At 41.1% G+C, this 20,431-nt stretch overlaps 1 long non-coding RNA gene across 1 annotated transcript in view; it reads right to left on the bottom strand.

The window, feature by feature from the left end:
• Positions 1 to 1,917: 1,917 nt before the first annotated feature.
• LOC139591962 (uncharacterized) overlaps positions 1,918 to 20,431 on the bottom strand; it is a 34,496-nt gene continuing 15,982 nt past the window's right edge. The window contains exons 5-6 of the long non-coding RNA XR_011679818.1: positions 2,219 to 2,277; positions 1,918 to 2,055 (exon numbers count right to left, since the gene is read on the bottom strand). This is a non-coding gene — a long non-coding RNA (uncharacterized lncRNA). The remainder of the gene's footprint in view (positions 2,056 to 2,218; positions 2,278 to 20,431) is intronic.

Genomic DNA, 20,431 nt, shown 5'->3' with positions numbered 1-20,431 from the left:
AACCGAAGGTCACATGTGTCTATTGCATTTCCCAGGGAAAAATGCACTAGGAAACCTACTCCAGTATACAATTTGGTCTTGAACCAAACGTTGATAATCTTAATGAAAAGCTAACCCTAGTAAGAGCAAAGGAACCAGCCAGGAGAGGTGAACTAATTGACCCCAAAGTAATATCATCAGAGGAGTTATTCCCTTTCTACTCCACTGACTCGCACTACAGAAACTCCAAAAAGCACAGCCTTTCTTGAAAATCACTCAGCAAACAGAACTAGCAAGTCACTGTCAACTTGATTCTTCTGTTTTCCTATTAGTAGGTATCAAAAGCTGCATAATGTGGCAGCACCAAGCCTACTGGCTGCAAGTTCAAACCTGCTTTTTGTCTGCATTCACAGCTGGAAAAAAACATCAGCTGTGCACCTTCACCTGTGCCAAATATCTTTCATAAGCAAGCCAGACAAAATGCAAGACACAACCATGGAAGTTTGGTAGCCTAATTATTAGAGCAAATCTCTTCTTGTATCTCGCTGCAGAAAAAAGAAATGGAAAAAATCCAACCAATAGAACCACATAAACCTAAAAAAAAAAATTAAAAATGCAACTAATAGGGCCACATAAGCCCCATTAGTCCCTGTGACAGTGGCTTAGAGTTCTAAGTAAAAATTACTTAGAGGGTGCACAGGAATGCGGTGTGTAGATACGTAGCAAAAGAAATGTCTCAAGGCAGTGTAATAAAATAAGGGGGGGAACCTCAAGGTAATATTAAAGCTCTTAAGGAACTAAAAAAAAAAAAAAAGCATTACCTAGTCCTCAAACTCAGATACAGCCTAAATTTAATTTTTGCCCATTAAAGTAAATGTAGTTATAGGCTGGAAAATTTAAACTGTATTACCCTAAGAGAGCAGAGCAGCAACAATAAGTACCAGCATCTCATGTGTTCCATTGGCTCATTTCATGATAGAAATTGGGCTTCAGTCATACACATCACATTTACAATTTGGTCCCCATTAGCAACATAATATAGCCCAAGTATAAGGCAATAATTTAACCTCAGTTCACAATTCTCTCTGTCTCTCATGGATACACACAAGAAAGAGGGATGTACTACAGCAATAGGCACTTAAGTAACTCATAACTTGTGTGACTGATGCCTAAATAACAAATAACACTTCTGTCCTCCTTGTATCAACTCCACTGCTTCAAGCCTGATTTGCAGACTGAATCCCATTAGGAAAAGAGTAGCAAACAAATGCAGACTGTCATAGGGGAAAAAAGCAACCCAGCACCACAAAGTTGTGCTAGTGCTCACACCAGAAGGAATGCAGTAATTCCACTAGAATAGGACACGTCCAACTACTTCAAAATGTTCAGGTAAATACTATCAACATAGAAGTTGATGTTAATTACATTATCCTATGTATTCCACAATTTTTAGTGCATTAAAGGATTGCAAAGAAAAGAGCTATAAGAAAACTCTTTTTGGCAATGAGTTGCACTGTGTTTAACAGCTAACAAGAAATTCCTTGCTGTAGGGGAACAGCAAGACAAGTTCATCCATCTGCAGGGTTAGGTACACACCTCACTGATCTACAGTGCTGCATTCTCCACTTCCCAACTCAGCAGTGCTCCTTTTCCCATTTATAACAAGCAGCATGCTGGTAAAGCCCATTTGAGACAAACTCAAGTGTTTCTTATGGCATTGGTTTCATACCAGACAATACAAGCACACAGGAATGTCATAGCCACCTCTCGCTCACCAGTACCCACATGGTAGGAACTGCTGCTGTGCTTGTTCACCACAGCTTCCTGAGACATATGATTGTCATTCACAAAGGAAGTTGCATCCACTTCTGCTCCACTGTTATGCTCATACATTGCCTGTCACTCAAGAATTGTCCAAAGGACATGCTTACCTCTCATACTTGCACTCTGTGATCCCAAAGAAGCACCCCACAGCAGTGTTACTTCTCTTCCTGTATTTAAGTCCACATTTGTAATGTTTGATTTGCAGCAGGTTACAAATGAAAAGGCTTTCAATCAAACTCCTCCAGAAAACAGCTGTAGGTGAAATCCAACACATGAGCTCAGACCAGAAAGGGATTTAAGAGGATCATCTTCTGAGATGTAAGCTGTCATGTTTTTATTTGCAGTGATGAATGACATGTGAACTGGATTGTGTATTGCTGCAGTTGCCATAGGGAAGGGACCTGCTCACACATACCTTTAAGTTGGATTTACAGCACACCAAGGAGAGCAGACAACACCAACAACAATGCAGCCCTGTCAATAAAAAAGGTAAGTGTGAAAGGGAGAAGAAAAGAATAAAAGAAAACAATGCTGTATCATTTCATGTTCAATCTGTTTCTCCCCTTCAGTGGAGGGCATGGATCTCTGTACTATTTGAATGCTCAGCTACCATTTTCCAAAAGCACTTGAATGAATGCTGAAGGACAAAGGTGTCGTTCTGGAAGACATAGCCTCTTGCAGCACAGTAGCCCTGAGATGCTGGTTCTGTTGATTGAGTGTCTCTTCAGCTCAGATGAGTGATAGGAAATCCATCTCTCAGCAACTCTGTGACTTCATCTGTACTGCCAAAGCAAGGAAAGGAGGTCGACAGCATCTGAGTGGAACCCATGGACAGTCCTCGCTACTGAGGGTACAACCAGAACAGGATACACTACTAAATGAGCTAAAAAACTCTCATACCCAAATGAAATTCACAGGCTGCAGTCTGTTTCTACTTGCTAAATTGTGCTTTTGAAGGAAAACTAGAGGCTGACTTCCAGCTGCTTTATTGTTTAGGTGACCCAGATTGTGTTTTAAACACATTTGCTCAGCTGAGCTATGAACTGGTTTCTTTAGGGAACAAGAATTATGCAGAGCATTAAGACCGATTATGAGACACCTCCTTTCATTTCAGAATTCAGAAAAGTCCCACAATGTTAAGAAAAACTGGTCATGAAGATCAAAGGAAAAGGGAAGGCAATTAACAGATTGTTTCTTTTGAAGAGGGATAAGTGCCAGTTTCCCAGCTTTTGTTGAAAAGAACAAGCAACAGCCATATTTCAAGGGGCTCATGGGAAACCTGCAAATCACAGGGACATCAGTTTGAGGACTGTGAAAAAATTCTGCATACTCTAAAATCTGAATTTGTAGGAAATATTTGCCTATTACAGCAAGGCAAGAAACTCAATATTCTAATGAACAAATATAATGCAAAAACATCAAAGAAGGGACAGTTCAGTCTGCACAGAGTAAGTTTGGAAGGCTGACACTAAAGAAAAGACATAGTAGGCATTGACTGCTACTTTTCACTGAAACCCAAGAAAACCAAATATAGTGAATCCTATACCCAGTCCATCTTGCTTGCAGTACAGATAAATAAGATTGATATTGAAAGTTCCACTTATGACTGAAGATGCATTTGGCAATGAGTCAGACAAGGAGGGCTTACCTTATTTTAATACATTCTATAAAGCAGCAAAAACACTCCAGTTGTTATTGGAAGAGAGAAGAGCTGCAAAGGCATGTAGTGACTAAACACAGGTATTACAGAGTGATAAACCAGAACAAGGTGCACAACCAGAAACAGCTGATAAAAAAAGTCTTGTTTGAAACATCAAGCACCAAGTTGTGGCCAAGGGTGTTGGTGGTAAAGAACACCAAGACATGACAGGCACCCCACAGGGAAGTTTTCTGGGTGTAGGAAATCCCAGCTAAAAGGGAACAGGACAGTTGTAGCTTGTACTGTTTCTGCACTCTCTCCTCAGCACCATCAGATGAATGACACCTCAGCCAGGAGGAAATCTTGGCTGAGTTTTAGGCTATACTCAAAGGATTTAAAAATGTATTCAGCCAAGCTAAAATACAGCTGATTCTGTAAGACAATATGCAAACTGAAGCAGAAATGCAACTACCCCTTACTAGCTAAGTGCTCTGTCTTCAAACATATGGACAGAAATGAAGTCCCTAATTATCTTTTTGAGTTTTCTCTCCAAGAAGAAACTTGTGGAATTACTGGATTGAAAAATAGTAAGAAAATAGGTGAATTCATTATGCAGGAAAGGAAAAGGCAATCTGGAATACAAAGCTAAAGCTGGCACTTGCTATCTCAGGCACTGAAAAACATCATACATAAGAGAAGACTTTTGGATTTCAGTTAAACATATATCTATGTAACAGAAAAGCAGATAATAGAATTTATGACACTATGTGAGATAGAGTACTAACTACTGAAAAATGTTATCAACACAAAGCTAGAGTTAATAGACATCAGCTGCTAGCTTTCAAAGTAACAAATTCACCTATAACTATAACGCATAAAAAAAGATCACAAAGGCTGTGGGAGATGCACTCCAAGTGTTTGATCCAGGGTTTCTCAGAAAGGATCCCCAACAAATTGTCAAAAAGCTCCAAATGATATATTCCAAAAAACCAACTAGCTACCCAACACAAGAACTCACTCCAAAAATCCTCAAACCAACAAAACCAGTCCAATCTCAGCCACATTGCTCTTTTGTCCATGAAGTTGTAAATCAGGGCACAGTCCTTCCTTATTTATTTGTATAGACTTTAAATGTACCCTGATGAAAGGCAGCTTTTCCATCAGGTCACCAGGGCAGAGCAGCTTGTGCTGTGACATGACAAAAAGCACTGCTGCATCCACAAGGATGATAGATCTAACACTGTGCTCCCAGATTATCTGTGTAACGCAAAGAGGAGCGCCAAACCAGGGGCCTCATACAACACAGTAACCCCACTGAGGGACAGGTGAGGTGCCAGGGCCAGGTTTTTTGACTTTGACTTGTGAGAAGAGAAAAGTTAAAAATAAAGAGGGTGTTTATTTTGATATCTTTACCTTGGCAATGGCCAGCAGCCTTTGCAGCGAGAGAATTACATGCAAGGGTAGAAAAGGGCCCAGTCATTGATGTCTGAGACTGATTCTGACTACTTGAGTGGCTCCAAAGATCACAGCCTTCAAGCTGCTGTTCTCTTCACTCCCACTGTTCTCCCAAACTGTCACAGTTCTGCCAAAAACATCTGAGGTACAAACACACATTTTTTGTTTAATATGATAAGTCACACAGGCTCAGTTTAGGAAAACTATCTATCCTGTCACAAAAAAAAAATTCATCTAACTTGCTCCCAGCAGTGCTTCTCTCCTCTTTCCACACAGTAACTGTGGAAAGTGTGCAGAGACATAAATGAAGGATACTTCCAACTCGGCTCAGCAGACTCACAACACAAGCACAATATCTCATAGCACTGAAAGCAAACAGGTGATGTTCCATGGAGTTTGAACATGAAATACATTATCTGTGTGATGCTTCACTCAAATAACTTCTTCACCAAAACACCTCAACCACATTACTGATAACCATGAACAACACTTGCATTTTGTTGCTTTGAGGCATTAGTAGCAGCATGGCTGAACATGTACCTAAAACTCCCAGTTTATGGAAAACACATAAGGTCTCCAACTCCTGGCCTATTCTAGACAAAGTGCATTTGACAGGGGAAATCCAAATAAATATATTGATAGACAACTGGCCAACATGCAGCTGTTAATCCAGCTTCAGTTCAGGTGCTACCTTCTCATCACAAATGAATTCAGAGCAAATTTAGGTTTGGAGGTCCACAATAGAACTGCCCAGATATGAAAGCTACAATACATAATAAAAAATTTAGCATCCCACTTATGTCGTGGGGGCCCACACACCTACAGGATCCATATAATTTGCATCTGTTGCTGAAAGTGGTCTTTTCAGTTTAGGTATCTGGTTTAAGGATCAGTAGACAATTAACAATTGATGAGCAGCTCAAATAGCTCACTTGATATCTCTGTCTCTGAGCACACTCCCACACTGTCAGTGTCTCAGTTCACTCTCTCAGCTACACTGAACAATAACTCCAAATCAAAACAGAGAGAGTTGCACTAAATGTCAATAAAGAAAACTGCTTCAGCGCTGCCTTAAAAAATACAATCAAAAAAAAAAAAATCAGCCTTTATTTGCTACATTTCCATTAACCTTGAAGCCTTAACACATACTCTTATAAACAAGTTACTAGCAGTAGATGGTGTTCTGCAATGCTTGTGAAATGCTGCTTAAATGCATTTTAATAATTGAGAATGGAAAATTTTGTCACTGTGTACTAGAAGCTTGTCAGGATATAATGCTGGGGAGCCAAAATTTGCTTTAGTTTGGTGTTTTATTTTAGAATGAGAAAGAAGAAACTAAAGGTCTGGAATTCTATTTAAATTATTTAAACTAGCTAATAGGTGTTTTAATTTTTTAAGGGCAATGCACAAGGTAAGCAACTTGTTAAAAAAAGGCCAAGTCAGTTGCCACAGAAATGATATCAGGGACAAATCCAAAGGCAATGTGTACATCCATCAGAGTCACAGCTCAGGAAACAGCAGACTGCAGTGTGCCAAGCAGCTTGAAGGCCATGGCATCGCCTGCATACACCTCTTCCCTCCTCCACAGGAATCAGTGTGTCTCACTTATTAAAAGGATGCAGCTTTGTGGAACCTCAGGACCACATTTCTCGAGGAGAGGTTCAGAACCAGCTCTCCCAATGGACAGTGGTAAAGCACACAAACTGCCCCTGCTGTATAATTTTCCTCTTTTCACCCATCATCACTTGATAAAATTAAAACACAAATAGTATTGATGTCAGTGATCAAAAAGAATTTAAAAACACAACCTGCTCTGATAATTAAAATTCCTCTAAACACATACCCATTTGTCATCTTCCATTTGTTTTCCCTTCCGCAAGCCACAGACATTTTCCCTATGAGTCTTTCTATTTGATAAGGCAAGAGTCATCCCTTTTAGGAAATAAATTACAAATAAGAAATGCTTGGATTAACCAGGCCTTACTGATCTTCCTTCATGAATAAACAATGAGCTTTTCCAGAACTGTGAGAGAAATGCATTCCATAAAATGAATGTGTTTCTTTGTTGTCAGACAAAAATCCAGCACAGAACCAAAGCACTTTGTTCTAGGCTGCTTGCACTTAGCATGGGTTTTAAATCCTGAACTTCTGGAGAGGAATTAACCCTGCCACACAAAAGAGTCTCCACACTTATCACACAGGAGTCTCAAAAATGATACTGAAATCAACTACATGGAGCCAATTTGCCTTGCCAGAACTCTGATATGGGGTGGATTTATCCAAAAGAGGAGTACACTTATTTATTTTTTCTCTCCTAGCTTTGGAAATATTCAAGAAAGCTCAGAGCCTCTTGCCTCTTTTCCCCCAACTGAATTAAAGTGGGAAGGTGTAAAAACTAAATAATCCAATTATATTCATGGCTTAGAACCTTGGATACAAGCAATGCAAAACCCAGTAAAAAGAAAACACAAGGGTGTTTTGGCTGATTCTGTCATTAATAGGTTTTATGATATTTTCTAATGTAAATGAAGTTGCTTATTTTCTTCTCCTCTAGAGTATTTAGAAAAAATTGTTGAAATCAACTTCTCACACAACTGCAAACAAAATTTTTTCTCTGAAGATTTCTCTTTCAAAATAAAACCGTGGTAGAGAGGCACTACCTTCTCTGAAGTAAAAACTGCTTAGCAGAGGGTGCTTTTCATGAAGCAGTGAAAAAAGGAGTGCCCAGTTCTTTCTCTGTCAAGTGCCATGGCTACAAACCAGCTATGATTCATGGAGCAACACTGACTTGCAGTGAGGATTTAGTCCCAAAGGACACAAGGAGGCCCACCCCAAGGACACCCAGCAGGATATGCAGGAACATACCCCAGGGTTAGTCAGTGGTACTGCTTCCATAGCCTCACCCTCTACCTCCATGCTTGACGTGGATTTTGAGGCGTCCTTTTTGGGGAGGTGTAGTCGGGGGGTGGCAGGAGGAGGAATGAACAAGTATCATCCTGTTCTACCAGCACCTTCTGTTACTCAGATGCTCCCATCATCATCTAAGGAGCAGAAATCAAAATCCCAGCCTATACTCAGTGCTTGATTCACAAGCATCACTCAAATGATTAGACAGAGAGAGCTGCATCAGGGAATATCAGGATGGACCAGCTTCTTGCAGAATTCATCTCCTATTTAATTAATATTATTCAGAGCTTGACACATTTTTACTCCTAATAAAGTACTACTGCTGACATGCCACACTTCATGAAGCTCTTCTTCCATAATTACATGGTTGTGATAAATACAACGGGGAAAGAAGACCAACTGATTTTGTATCAGTAATTTGAAATGTATTCATAAGCAGTGCTGTAAAAAATAGATTCTGCAAGTTCCAGGGACTAAGTACATAATTCTATACATAAGAGTTCTTCAGCTAATAAGCTATTTTTGGACTATGCTGGTCCAAGTTACAACAGGCTTAAAAGGCAGAAAAGGACAATCTATACTGAGATATGATTGATTAGAAATCTGTTTGTCAAACCAAAGTAGAATGACAGACAGCACACGTGCCAGAAAAGCTGCACGCCAGAAAGCCTACTTCAAGTACCCCCCCATAAATAACAGCAAATCTAATCCCCAATTTCTATGGCAACAAACATGCAGCTTTCCTTTCCCACTTCTATCTGCAGGTTTTCTTTTCCAGGGCCATTCACTACACAAGTTTCATCTTAGGACTCCAATTTCCTCTTGGACTGATCATGAACCATGAAGAACAATTCTTGGGTCCTGGCCACTAACCATTGTTAGGTGCACAGTTAAAAACAGCACTAGGAAATCCTTGTGAACTGTGGTTACAGCTGATTCACTTCCCCATTACAGGGGCATCTATCAGCAACAGGCTGAGACTCTGGCTGGGAATTCCAGGCTGATGCTGAGCACACCAGAGCTGGGTTCATTACTTCAGTGCTTATGGTATAATGGCATTGTTGCCAGAAGACATTAGCGCAATTTCAACTGTTGCTATGGCCTGTACACAATTAGTAAGAGACCATGAATTACCTTGGATTGAATAGGAGTCAGAAGAACAAAAGTGGGCTTCCATTACAGCTCAAGTAACTTATCAATTCAAGAAGTAAATATTGCATAATTTTATCGATAGTTGTCCGGTTTTAAATGTGTGATGCCCAGCAGATTATGCTTTTCCTAACAGAAATAGCAGCTTTACATCTTCATTCCTGTCTTAGCTTCCTTTTAGAATGTACAGACCATGTTCTATATGATGTATTGTTATCTCTAATCTTTTATGTACACAGAGAAGTACTTGTGTATAGAATATTACCAACACAACCCCTTTGGAATGACAGTCATTTTCCTATCCAAGAGGCAAAAGCCATAAAAATGACAAGCTGCTATTTTTAACTACAATGCTAATGCCTATTCCTCAGCAGCCTCTATTCCATCTGAGTTAGGCTGGAACAGATTGCTTCTTAAAAATGTAGCTAACACACATTTGCTGTGGAGCACTAATAGTGCAACAAGCTCTTTGGGTCTCCTTGACTTGCTGAATATTCCACTGCCAGAAGAGAAGGTAAACAATACAGAGCATCACTTTTTATCAGCATGTCAGACATTGTGTTAAACAGCAAGAAAACCTGAGGAGATGCTGGTTTTTCTCAGTTTCACAGCCACATAACTTTCAGTTGGGCATCCCCATAAGGATTGAGAGTTATGGAAACAAAATTTGCACAGGAGCACACAGCAATTTTAGCTCTGGAATGACCACATACTTTTAGGAAATAAGAACTGTATCTGCTATTAGTGCAATGATAACATCAATAAGATGCAAGCCTAAGAAACATGCTACAGAAAAAAAACCCCAAACAGCTAGTAAAAATAATTAAATCTTGAACATTTACATTGATCAAATACTTTGTGTACTAACAACTTGATCATATTGCCTCAAGCCTTCAAGTCTTTTAAATGTGAACTAAGTATGTTTATTCTTCAAATAACATCTTTTGCTGAAAAAGGAAATTAAGACAAAAATCATACCTTGGCTTCTCTAAAACTGATTAGTTATTTAGTAAAAAACAAATTAGTTATTGCTCTCATGTGTGATTTCAGACACTCCCAGAACCCAGATACTGCTTTGCTAAGATACAAAAACACAGTTGAGAAGAAATGCTTCTATTTTAGGGTTCAAAATCTACTTAATAGTGTAATACTGGCTACTTAATTACAAGAAAAACAACTTCCACGTAATTGTTACCTTGCAACATTTTAAGTCCTTAATACCACATAATAGCAGAAATAATTAAATGCAATTATGTCAGTGATTGTTGCTGATAGCTAAAAATCACACAATTATCACAATCGTGACCAATCCCAAATACCTCACCCTGGACACCATGGCAAAGTTTGTAATTCAAAGAGAAAATCCAATTACAGAAAGGCAGCCCAGAGGCTGGATGGAACAACTTGAGGTCCTTGGAAACACAGAAAGGTTTGAGTTGGAAGGGACCTTTAAAGATCATCTCATTCCAAGCACCTGTCATGTGCAGGGACATCTTCCACCAGATCAGGCTTCCCCAAAACCCCTCCAACATGGCCTTGAACACTTCCAGGCATGGGGTATTGACAGCTTCTCTAGGCAACATGTCTCATCACCTTCATAATGAAAAGTTCCTCCTCATATTCCACCTAAAACTATCCTCATCAGTTTAAAACCATTGTTCCTCCTCCCCATTCCCACAGCCAGCCTCTTTCTCCTCTGGAAGCACTGATACACACTACACAAGGAAGAATTCAATTTTCTGTACAAACAGCTTTTCTGAAAACAAATAAATTTTCCAATTACTATTAATACAGACAGTACGGAAAAGCTTGCACACACATCATAACTCCTTGGAAGAAAAAGCCCAACTATACAAATGGTGCTGTGAGACCTTGAGGAGTGACCTCAAGGCTGCTGCAATGCTGTGAGCAATTGTGCTACTCAGGCTGTTCAAATTAGGCTCTTCTTGCTGTGACAGCAGTTCCCAGTGCATGCCTGACTGAGCTTTCAGAAGGGATCTATTTGTTGTTTCAGTGTGGACCCTTTGGAAAAAAACAGGACTTCCAAATCCAAAATGCATAATTTTTTTCACTATTCTGCACATTGCTGCTGGTGCTTGGAACCAGAGTGCAGCTGTACCTGTAATTGCCTAATAACTGACCTACACTGGTTTTATAGTAACTCTGCAATAGTAAGAAAAATTTCTAGACCATAAATCAAGGACCACAGCTCAGAAGTTGACCAACTCACAACAGAGAGAAAATAAGGCATTTTTAATATTTCTGTCTGGGATCAGACAATTTCTCACATATGATAATTTAATATATTCCACAGAAAGCTCTTCTCTCTTTATTTCCTGAAACTACCCAGTAATAAAATACAGCACACCACACACAGGGCATATATTCTGTGATGCAAGCACCTAGATCTGTCATGTTCCTCAGGCTACTCTTCCAAACAAGAGCTAACACCTGCCTCCCCATGTACCAACACAAGTAATATCTGTATATGGAACAGTGACCTCTGTCACTATGAACTGAATTCTGGTTGGAGAGAACTCTCTGTCTCCCAGGGAGGGCTGCCCGATGGCTCCCAGTCTCTCTCTCTTCCACCCTTCCACCCCTGGGCTCAGGCCTACCTCTCCCAGCCACATGTCTTTTCCCCTCCCACCGCCCAGCCAGCAGCTGGGCCAGAGGAGAGACCCAAACTCTTTCCCATCAGAAACCCAAGAGAGCCTCCCAGGGGAGAGCTCTGCTTTTAACCCCGTGTTCTCAGAGGCGGTCCCAATGTCCTAATGGCCAGGTTAGATGCCAATATTAAAGTCTGAATGTCCATTGGCCTGACCACAGCATCCCAGAAAACACATTTTCTGTCAAACCACCACAGTTCCCCAAAACTGAACATGCTAGGCACCTGTGACTATAGAAAAAGAATCTAACACTTATGTCCCATTATTTCAGCATTCAGAAACCTGTTTGGGAAGAACACAGAAGTAACTAAGCTGATCAATAAACCTAGTCTAGTATCAGATCAGAGACTCAGAGCTGCCATACAGAAAACCAGGAGCTGTATTTTGGTTTTTAACTCATAGATTATTCTCTGCTAATAACCATAAAGCATACAATAAATTACTCATTAAAATGAGATCTTACATCTCAGGTGTAATAACATCTCTACTCAATTTCTAAGCACTAACATTGCTGGGAATGCAAACACCCCAAACTCAGCAAGTACCAGAAAAAAAAAATAAATGCAACATTAAACTAACAAAGTTTAGTTTTGTCCCAATGAGTCACCTTTAAGGTTATCTTGCCATTTTTCTTACCCTTACACATGACCTCCCAAAACCACCCCACCCAACTCCCCAAACCCCAAGGAAAAAGTTGACAATTAAATCTATGCAGTTCATCAAACAGATAAAATACCTTCCTCTAGCTGTACAGGCACGTGCCTGAAGCACTGTATCACTAAACCCCATCACTTTCTACCCTGTGGTTATAACCTTGATTTTTTTCCCCATGATCATAAAATTTGGCTGCAATTAAGCTAAACACATGGCTTCCCCTGTGGAATAAAACTCGCTTTTAGGACCAGGCTTTCATCTGCCAATAGCAGGGGTGCAGCAGCAGCGCCTCCAAGCATCTCTTGAGTCTCATGCCCGTTTCTCCCAGGATGTGGAACTCCCTGGGCAGCCCAGAGGCCGGCCCTTTGCACACGGCTTGCCCTCAGTTGGTGCGGCAGCTCAGGTGGATGCAGGAATTCCCCATGCTGCAGTTTCTGTGCCCTGGGGCCCCGGGTAACACTTGCTGCTCCATACAGACCGCAGAGGGTATTACAAGCCCCATTGGCTCACGCATAAGAAATGAAGCTGGTTTTTTTCTCAGCCTCACCTTCTGCACTGTTGTACCTTTGGAATCAGCCTTGCCTTGTCTCTGACAGCAAATGCAAGATAGCACCCAGGTAGTGACAGGGAAAGCCAAGCTTCATACCACAATACTCTGACACATTTAAAAGCAGCTTGTGGTCCCAGGAGGGGTCACCACGGTTTTAACAATGGACCCTGTTCACAGGACATAAAGCCAAATCTGGTAACTCTCCATGGACCGGGAAAGGTAGGAGTTGACTGTCATCCCTGTCTAATTTCTTATTTAATTCTACACCTCTATTTCCCACAAAATGATGCCTAAAAGGGGTACTTGCCAACAGCTTGGGACTCTCAGTGAGGCATTAGCACCTCCTTGGCCACTGTGGGACTTGTGTAGAGGGGACATATTGATACTTCCCAACAGCAATAGCAGATAAGGAAATGACTTCTATTGCACAAACAGTACTTTTGTTTGCATGGGGACAAGATGCAAAGTGGAGGTACATTATTCAGAAGAATCCCATGTTTATAGTGCAGCTTCTACTAGATGTGACTGCCCTGCTCATCAGAGCAACACTTGTTTATAAACATCTTTTCAGGACCACATCAAAGGATAACAAGTTGATAATATTATTGCTACTTAGAGGTCTAACAGCAAAACACTTCAAGTCAAGAGCACATTAAACTTTTGTGCTTAATTGAAATCTAATTCTGCTCATGGAAATCTAAGACAACCTAATTTACTTCATAGCAAAGCAGGAGCACAGGAAGTCTTTGTGCCACTAACTTGGGGCAATACCAAAACTTTTAACAATGTGTGTGGATCTAGCATCACCTTTTTATTACCAATATCTACATTCCCATCTTTAAAGCACATATTGAGATAGCATTATTTCAGATAATTCCCAGAACTAGACCTGAAAAAGAAAGTACAGTTTAAGAAGGAAATGCATGAGATAAGAGAACATCCCCTAGAGACTTAGACCGCTGTGTAGTGGGCAACACCCATGAAAGTTCAGTTTATGAACAATTAAGTTCAGGTTATACCTTGGAAACCACAGTTTGATTTGCTTCCCTCCAACAGCTCTAAATCCTGGAGAGAAGGCTAACTGAGCTCGTCAGAGGTTTGCATTAAAACCAATGGTGTCCTAAAAGCATTAATACCTACAGCGAGCTTTAGAAGCCTTGCTGAGGCAAACAGATAAGGCTTCTCTCCTTTTTTTCCTGGAGGGAGGAACAGAGCTTTCCCAATAGTCAAGATGACCAAATGTCAGAAGTTGTGAACACTAAGTCCCCTTGGTCAAATTGTCTGAACAGGTGAGAAAGTTCAGCATCTTTTTATTCTAAGCTATATTTTGGTAATTTTTAAATACAATTTTTTTAACCATTGGGACAACTCCTCATCAAATCTACCTTTATTCCCAGGTCACTATTTTTACTTCCAACTTACTATCCCCCAAGCCTGTTACTCTTTTAAGAGGAATGTGGGCATGTGTCATGGTTTAACACTGGCACAATGCCAGTGCCCCCATGAAGATACCTTCTCCCTGGTTTCTGCTGTGAGATGTGACCAGGAATAAGCAAAGCAGGCTCCTACTTAGGGAAAAAGAACCAGAACTTTATTAACTACTCTACAACTACAGATAAAATAAAACACACACATAGGGAAAATGAAAACTTCACAAATGCATTTCCTCCTCCCCCCACCAAATTTCCAACACAATACATTTGTTTCTCAAATCACCAACTCTCGGTCCAGCACCACCCTTCAAACAATCAATCCTCAGTTCATCAAGAGGAGAGGAGTCCTTCTTGTGCCATGGGCTTCCCCTGGAAACACAATCGAAGCCTCATGTGTTCCTGTGTCACTCGTGGCACCGCCCGGAGTACATCTGCCGTCGTGACTTCTTCCTTTTCATGTCCAGTGCTCTCACCACTGAACACGGACCAGAGCTGCTTCTAGGGTTGTCTTTTAAGGATGCTCTGTCCCGATCCAAAAAAGGCACAGTCTCTCCTTTGGGACACCTGTCCCCACAATCTCTCCTTTGGGACACCTGTCCCCCCCATATTTTTTCACCCCCTGGGGCCGAGGGGCATCAACACTGAACCCTCTTGGTTCTGAGGCCATTGCCTCCCCCTAGAATGCAGTCTCTGTATCACAAGGAACATGGTTCTGTCCATGGCTATACAAAAAGAGTCCAGCAAAAGCTACTCCATCATCTCTTCCCACTAGGATTCTTCTCTATTCTTCTACTATCTCTCACTTGCCCAGACCTCTCTCACACTTGCACATTCCTTCCTCATCTTCCACTCTATCTTCTAGGAAAGGTCAATGTTCTTTAAAGTTCTCATTCTCCAAAAAGGGGTTAAAAGCTCCTACAAGCGGCCGGCTGAACCCCCCCCCCCCCCCCCCCCCCTTCTCCGTCCCAGCTGTGCTGCCGGCACAGGCCCATTGTTTATCAAGCTTCAAGGTTACAGTCTTAGGCAGCGGCTCTCTCTCTCTGTCTCTCAGGGGGGGCTGCCCGATGGCTCCCGGTGTCTCTCTCTCTCTCTTCCACCCTTCCACCCCGGGGCTCAGGCCTACCTCTCTTGGCCACATGGCTTTTCCCCTCCCCCTGCCCAGCCAGCAGCTGGGCCAGGGGAGAGACCCGAACTCTTTCCCGCCGGAAACCCAAGAGGACCCTCCCAGCAGAGAGCTCTGCTTTTAACCCCGTGTTCTCAGAGGCGTGTCCATGTCCCAATGGCCAGGTTAAATGCCAATATTAAAGTCTGGATATCCATTGGCCAAAAACACAGCATCCCAAAAAACACATTTCCTGTCAAACCACCACAGCATGCTACAAAACTTTTTCCTGAACATCTGTAATACTTGAATTACAAGGAGACATGGTCATAAAGACCTCATATAAGAAATCAACTTGCTGGGGAAAAAGAAATGCTTTCTTATTTTTAAACTAACCTGTCAAATAATTTGAAATTCAACAGCCATTCTGTCACAAAAGTCATTTTACTGATTTTTTTTCTTTAGTGGATCCAGAGTATTTGAGACTAGACTACTGAAATCTGTATCTATAAAGGGAGAGAAAACCTTAATATCAACAGTCTTAGCTTCTCCATACCACAAAGTTCACAACAATATTTAATACAAGGCCAGAGACCCAGAGCTGTGAAAAATCACACAGCACAGGCCTAAAGAAACCAAAAATCTTCAAGATGATTTAATACCTTTCCCTCTCATGATTTGCTGCTACAACTGTGTCTAGACCAAATGTGCTTGTGGTCTTGTGGGCACTGTACAGCAGTCAACTAAAACCAACCAGGTAGGCTGCCACTAAATATCCTGAAAGAAGGGGAACTCAGCATAATAAGGGAAATAGATTAAAAAGTCTCAGTACATTATGATCTCAGTTTTGCAGTCACAAACTCTCTTCATAAACATGATTTCCCCATTGCGTAGATAACAAGTCACCACTACCAAAGCAGCCAGTGGTTTAAGTTGCTTGAATCTCACCATCATCATTTACTTCAGTTTGCACTGGAACCTCCTGGCAAGCTCAGAAACAAGGAGAAACTAGCAATTTCAAGTACTTGATCTCTGTTTTAATTGTTCATCCTCCCACTACGTGTGCCTTTCCAACTGAAAAAATTTTGAGGAAACTGCCATCTCATCTGTATTTACATTCATTTGGAAATCTTCAGGGCTGCTACTTCACAGCTGTTACACAGAAAGATTTTATTAGATCAGCTGAATGACTTCTCACTAATAATTTCCTAAGGTCAAAAAAAAAAGCCAGAAAAGAATCCCCCTTTTTTCCCATGATATCTGGATGACATAGTGCTATATACTCTCTCCTTTGCAGAAGATATTAAATCACCATCAGTTTGAGATCTGTGCAAGTATGAAGCACCTCCTGTAAACCATGTGCAGATAAAGCTCTTTGACTTCCCAAACTGGTAACATGCAACAGAGAAATCTACTACATAAGATGCAATATGAGAATGAAATCATGAAGCCAGGCACCTAAGGCAGCACTACCACAACACTCCTCAGACAATAATTGCCCTAAGAAAAACTAAACGGCAGTCTTCATTACCTACAAACAGCCTGACTAAATAGCCCATTCTGGGGGGGGTTCTGATCAGAGCCACAATAATATCTACTATTTCCTATTATTTTGCCTAATTAATATGTATTATTTCCTATGTTTGCAAACATACTCAAGGTTGTAATCTTTATGTAATAACCTGTCCCTTGCCAGGCACAAACACAAAAACACCAGAGACTGCTCTGTAGAGCCATAGTCAAGGTAAACTCAAGTTTCTCAGAGTCCTGCTTAGGAGAAGTAGTGCTGGGAAAATGGCAAGTGGCCTTTTAATGGCTCATAGGACTGGTTAATGAGTGACATTTAAACACATCTGTTGTTTGGAAAACCTTGAGCAGTGCTATTTCCTTGTATCTAGTAAGGAATGCAGTGTTCAACAACATAGTGAAGTAAGAGACCAGACAGATACAACAAAAGCCTTTCAACTAAACTAAAAAAAAACTCATTGAGTAGAAAAATATAAAATATTATGACACAGATGGGATTTTAGATTTTGATTGCACATTCGATTATACAACTCTTACAATTATTCTTTATAGGCCTCAAGACCGCATACAATTAGCAGCAAGAAGAAAAAAGAATTCTCACAAGTTAAGAAAAAGATTGCAGACCTCCAGACACAAGTTCTTTGGAATCCCCTGACATCAGCCCTCTGCACCCAAAAGAACTTCATTTTTTGTCTGATAAGCATCATTCGAAGTGTTTTTCCATAAACACACAATGTAACTGGGTAACAGATTCATTCACAGAAGTGAGCCAACTTGACCACACATTCCCAGCCCTAGTACCATTTTAGCTATGGGTAGTGGCTAGGTCACAATTTTCTACACTAATGCATCAATTTAGCAGAGCTATGGCAGAGAGTCAGAGCCTTCAAAGCATAACTGATTTGGTCCTGTCATGCCCCTGTCCACAAATCATTAACATCATCACAGGCTGAGGTTGGAAGGAAACTCCTAGAGGTACGCTCTGATGCCTTTGGAAGGTACCTGCTGCTGTCCCAGCCTTGCTTTCAGATCTGGCTGTGATTTAGTGGATGCCATGCCTCTGTGGCCAACCTCTGCTGGTGCTTAATCACCCTCATTGCAAAAAAATTTCCTCAATTTTAGAGGAAAACTCCCCTGTTTCATTTTGTGCCCAGTGGCTCCGGTTCTGGCACCAGGCAGCAAAGGCAGCCAAGTTCTGTCTCCTCTGTACCCTCCCCCTCCAGCTATCTATCCACTGATGAGATGCCCTGGAGCCTTCTGTTTTGAGCTGAAGAAGCACAGTGCTCCCAGCTGTTCCCTGAAGACAGGACAGTGCTTTTCTTTGAACACATTCCTGGCCCTTGGCTGCACACTCTCCTGTATCTCCCTCTCTCTCCTGTGCTGAGGGGCCCACATTATCCAATGCATGGTCCCACCAGTGCTTAACGCCTTGGAAAAACTGCTACAAGGTCAGGAACAGCTCTGCACAGGAAGTGTGCAAAACTAATTCAACTTCTCTTAAAGCACACCAGCACACAGAAGGTTTCCTGATACTAAAGATTACCATTGTCTCACTTGGCTTTACATTTTCAACCACATTCCTGACCCAGATTTTAAATTAGAAAAAAAAAAATCTATCCTTAACATTATAGCTCAACAGAGAAAGCCCAAGATGTAATACTTGAGCATCAGGTTGCTTTCCAATAAAAGTTCTGAAAACACCCTGGATTCTTAGCTTTGGCCACCTTATATTTTAAACAAATAAAGGTCATTTAGCACAGAAAACATGAAGTTACTACATATTTAGAATCTCCTGATGTTGAAAGCAGACCTCCAAAAGGTCTATTCCATAAAGTTTACATAGCCTTTGATTTCTGGAGATCTCTTCCTGTTGCACACTGATGAGAAAAACTATGTGATACACAGATGATGATACAATCTCTACTTTTGGCATTTGTCTCCTCAGTAACTTTTCTGAATGACACCACAAAGTTAATAGCACTCCTTCCCAATCCTACTAAAGAGAACATCTGAAATTAGTCATTATCTTTTATGCCTCAACAATGGCTGGAAAAAGTTTAGGGAAGAAAGAGGTGGGTTTATGTTAAATTCCAAGGCAGTAAATTGGGACAGTAAAAGATCAAGTAATCTGAATGAGTCACAAAAATTTGGCAAAGGAAGAAATTAGAACTTCATTTCCTGAGTTATGACCTGAAGCTTTTTGAACTTAAGCTACAAGCTTGTTGATTTTACCATTTGTATTCCAAAGGCAACATACACAGAAGGACATGGAGTCAGCAATTTGAATTATGCATAATAATGTAGCTTCTACCAGAAACACATTAATGCTTTCCTAAGCTATGATTGTACTGCAGCAGCACTTCAGGCTTTGCTTTAAGTCCTCACCACGCTTTGGCACACGGACAAATGGCTTCCCGAGCTTACCTGTGCATGCAGAGGTGCAGACACAGGCACACACTGATGACCCTTGCCCTGGAGCTGGGCTATGAATGCAGCAGAGATGCCAATTGCTGCACTGACATCCCCACACCCCTCTGGGGCAGAACCAGCCCAGGCACTGTGGCCACACTGGCACTCAGTGCCAAGGCAATTGCCAGTCTATGGCACAAACCAGCAGTTCTGCCCAAGAGGAGGCGCCTCAAGCGTGAAGATGAACAGAACTGTGTTTAGCATGCTTCTGTTCCCATACCATAAATAAAAGAAACTGAAATATTTGTCCAGAACTTCCTTGTGATGCACAGTGAGTTTCCCTGGCAGACTGGGTGACAGTTACTGAAAAGCTAGAGCAATGGCTGTGGTACCCAGTACCTGATGTCCTGCAACATGGATTGTACAGGCAATCTGAATGCCCAGCATGGCTCACAGGAGCTTGTTGCTGTAGTATTCCTTACACAGTGTCACATATCAACCCTTGCCTTCCCCTGCAGAGTCTGAGAGATTTAAAACAATGGATTAAGGCAGGAAGTTTGCCTCTGGCCCAAACCAGAGTTAAGCCCACATTTAACCCTCACTGAAGCCGGTGTGGGATCTCACAAAAAAGTCAGCATCAATTTTAGGATTCTGTGTTTAAATTCTCATCCTAATTTTACTCACCATAAGGTTTCAGAACAAAGGGAGAAAAAGACTGAACACTTGTGTCCAGGTTTTCTTAAATATATACATATACTGATTCTTACACATATAATTTGTAACTGATAGATAACTTACAAACACATTAAAATGGAAGCAGTAGCAAGATGGGTTAAGCTGAAAGAAGAATAAACAGACCAAGTAAAAAGCAAGTGGCACAGAGATACCTTATCTTATAAAGGGGTATCTTTATTACCACAGAGAATAATAAAAAGAGGAATTGCATAGGAATGGAGAAACCCCATGGATAATGCTTTACACATCTCAGAGCATTCCTCTTAAGGAGAACAAGAACAGATGAAGATATTTTTCTCATTTACACCAGGATATTATCAACAACTCTGACTGGAGAGATTGTGAAAAGAAAAGTTTTGCTTTTCTTTAGTACATCTAAAAACATGTGAGAGAAGCACA

Source organism: Agelaius tricolor, unplaced genomic scaffold (assembly GCF_023055355.1).
Source record: "Agelaius tricolor isolate 1412-34295 unplaced genomic scaffold, bAgeTri1.0.p SCAF_8, whole genome shotgun sequence".
NCBI classification, from domain to species: Eukaryota; Metazoa; Chordata; class Aves; order Passeriformes; family Icteridae; genus Agelaius; species Agelaius tricolor.
This window is presented reverse-complemented; position numbering and strand designations above follow the sequence as displayed.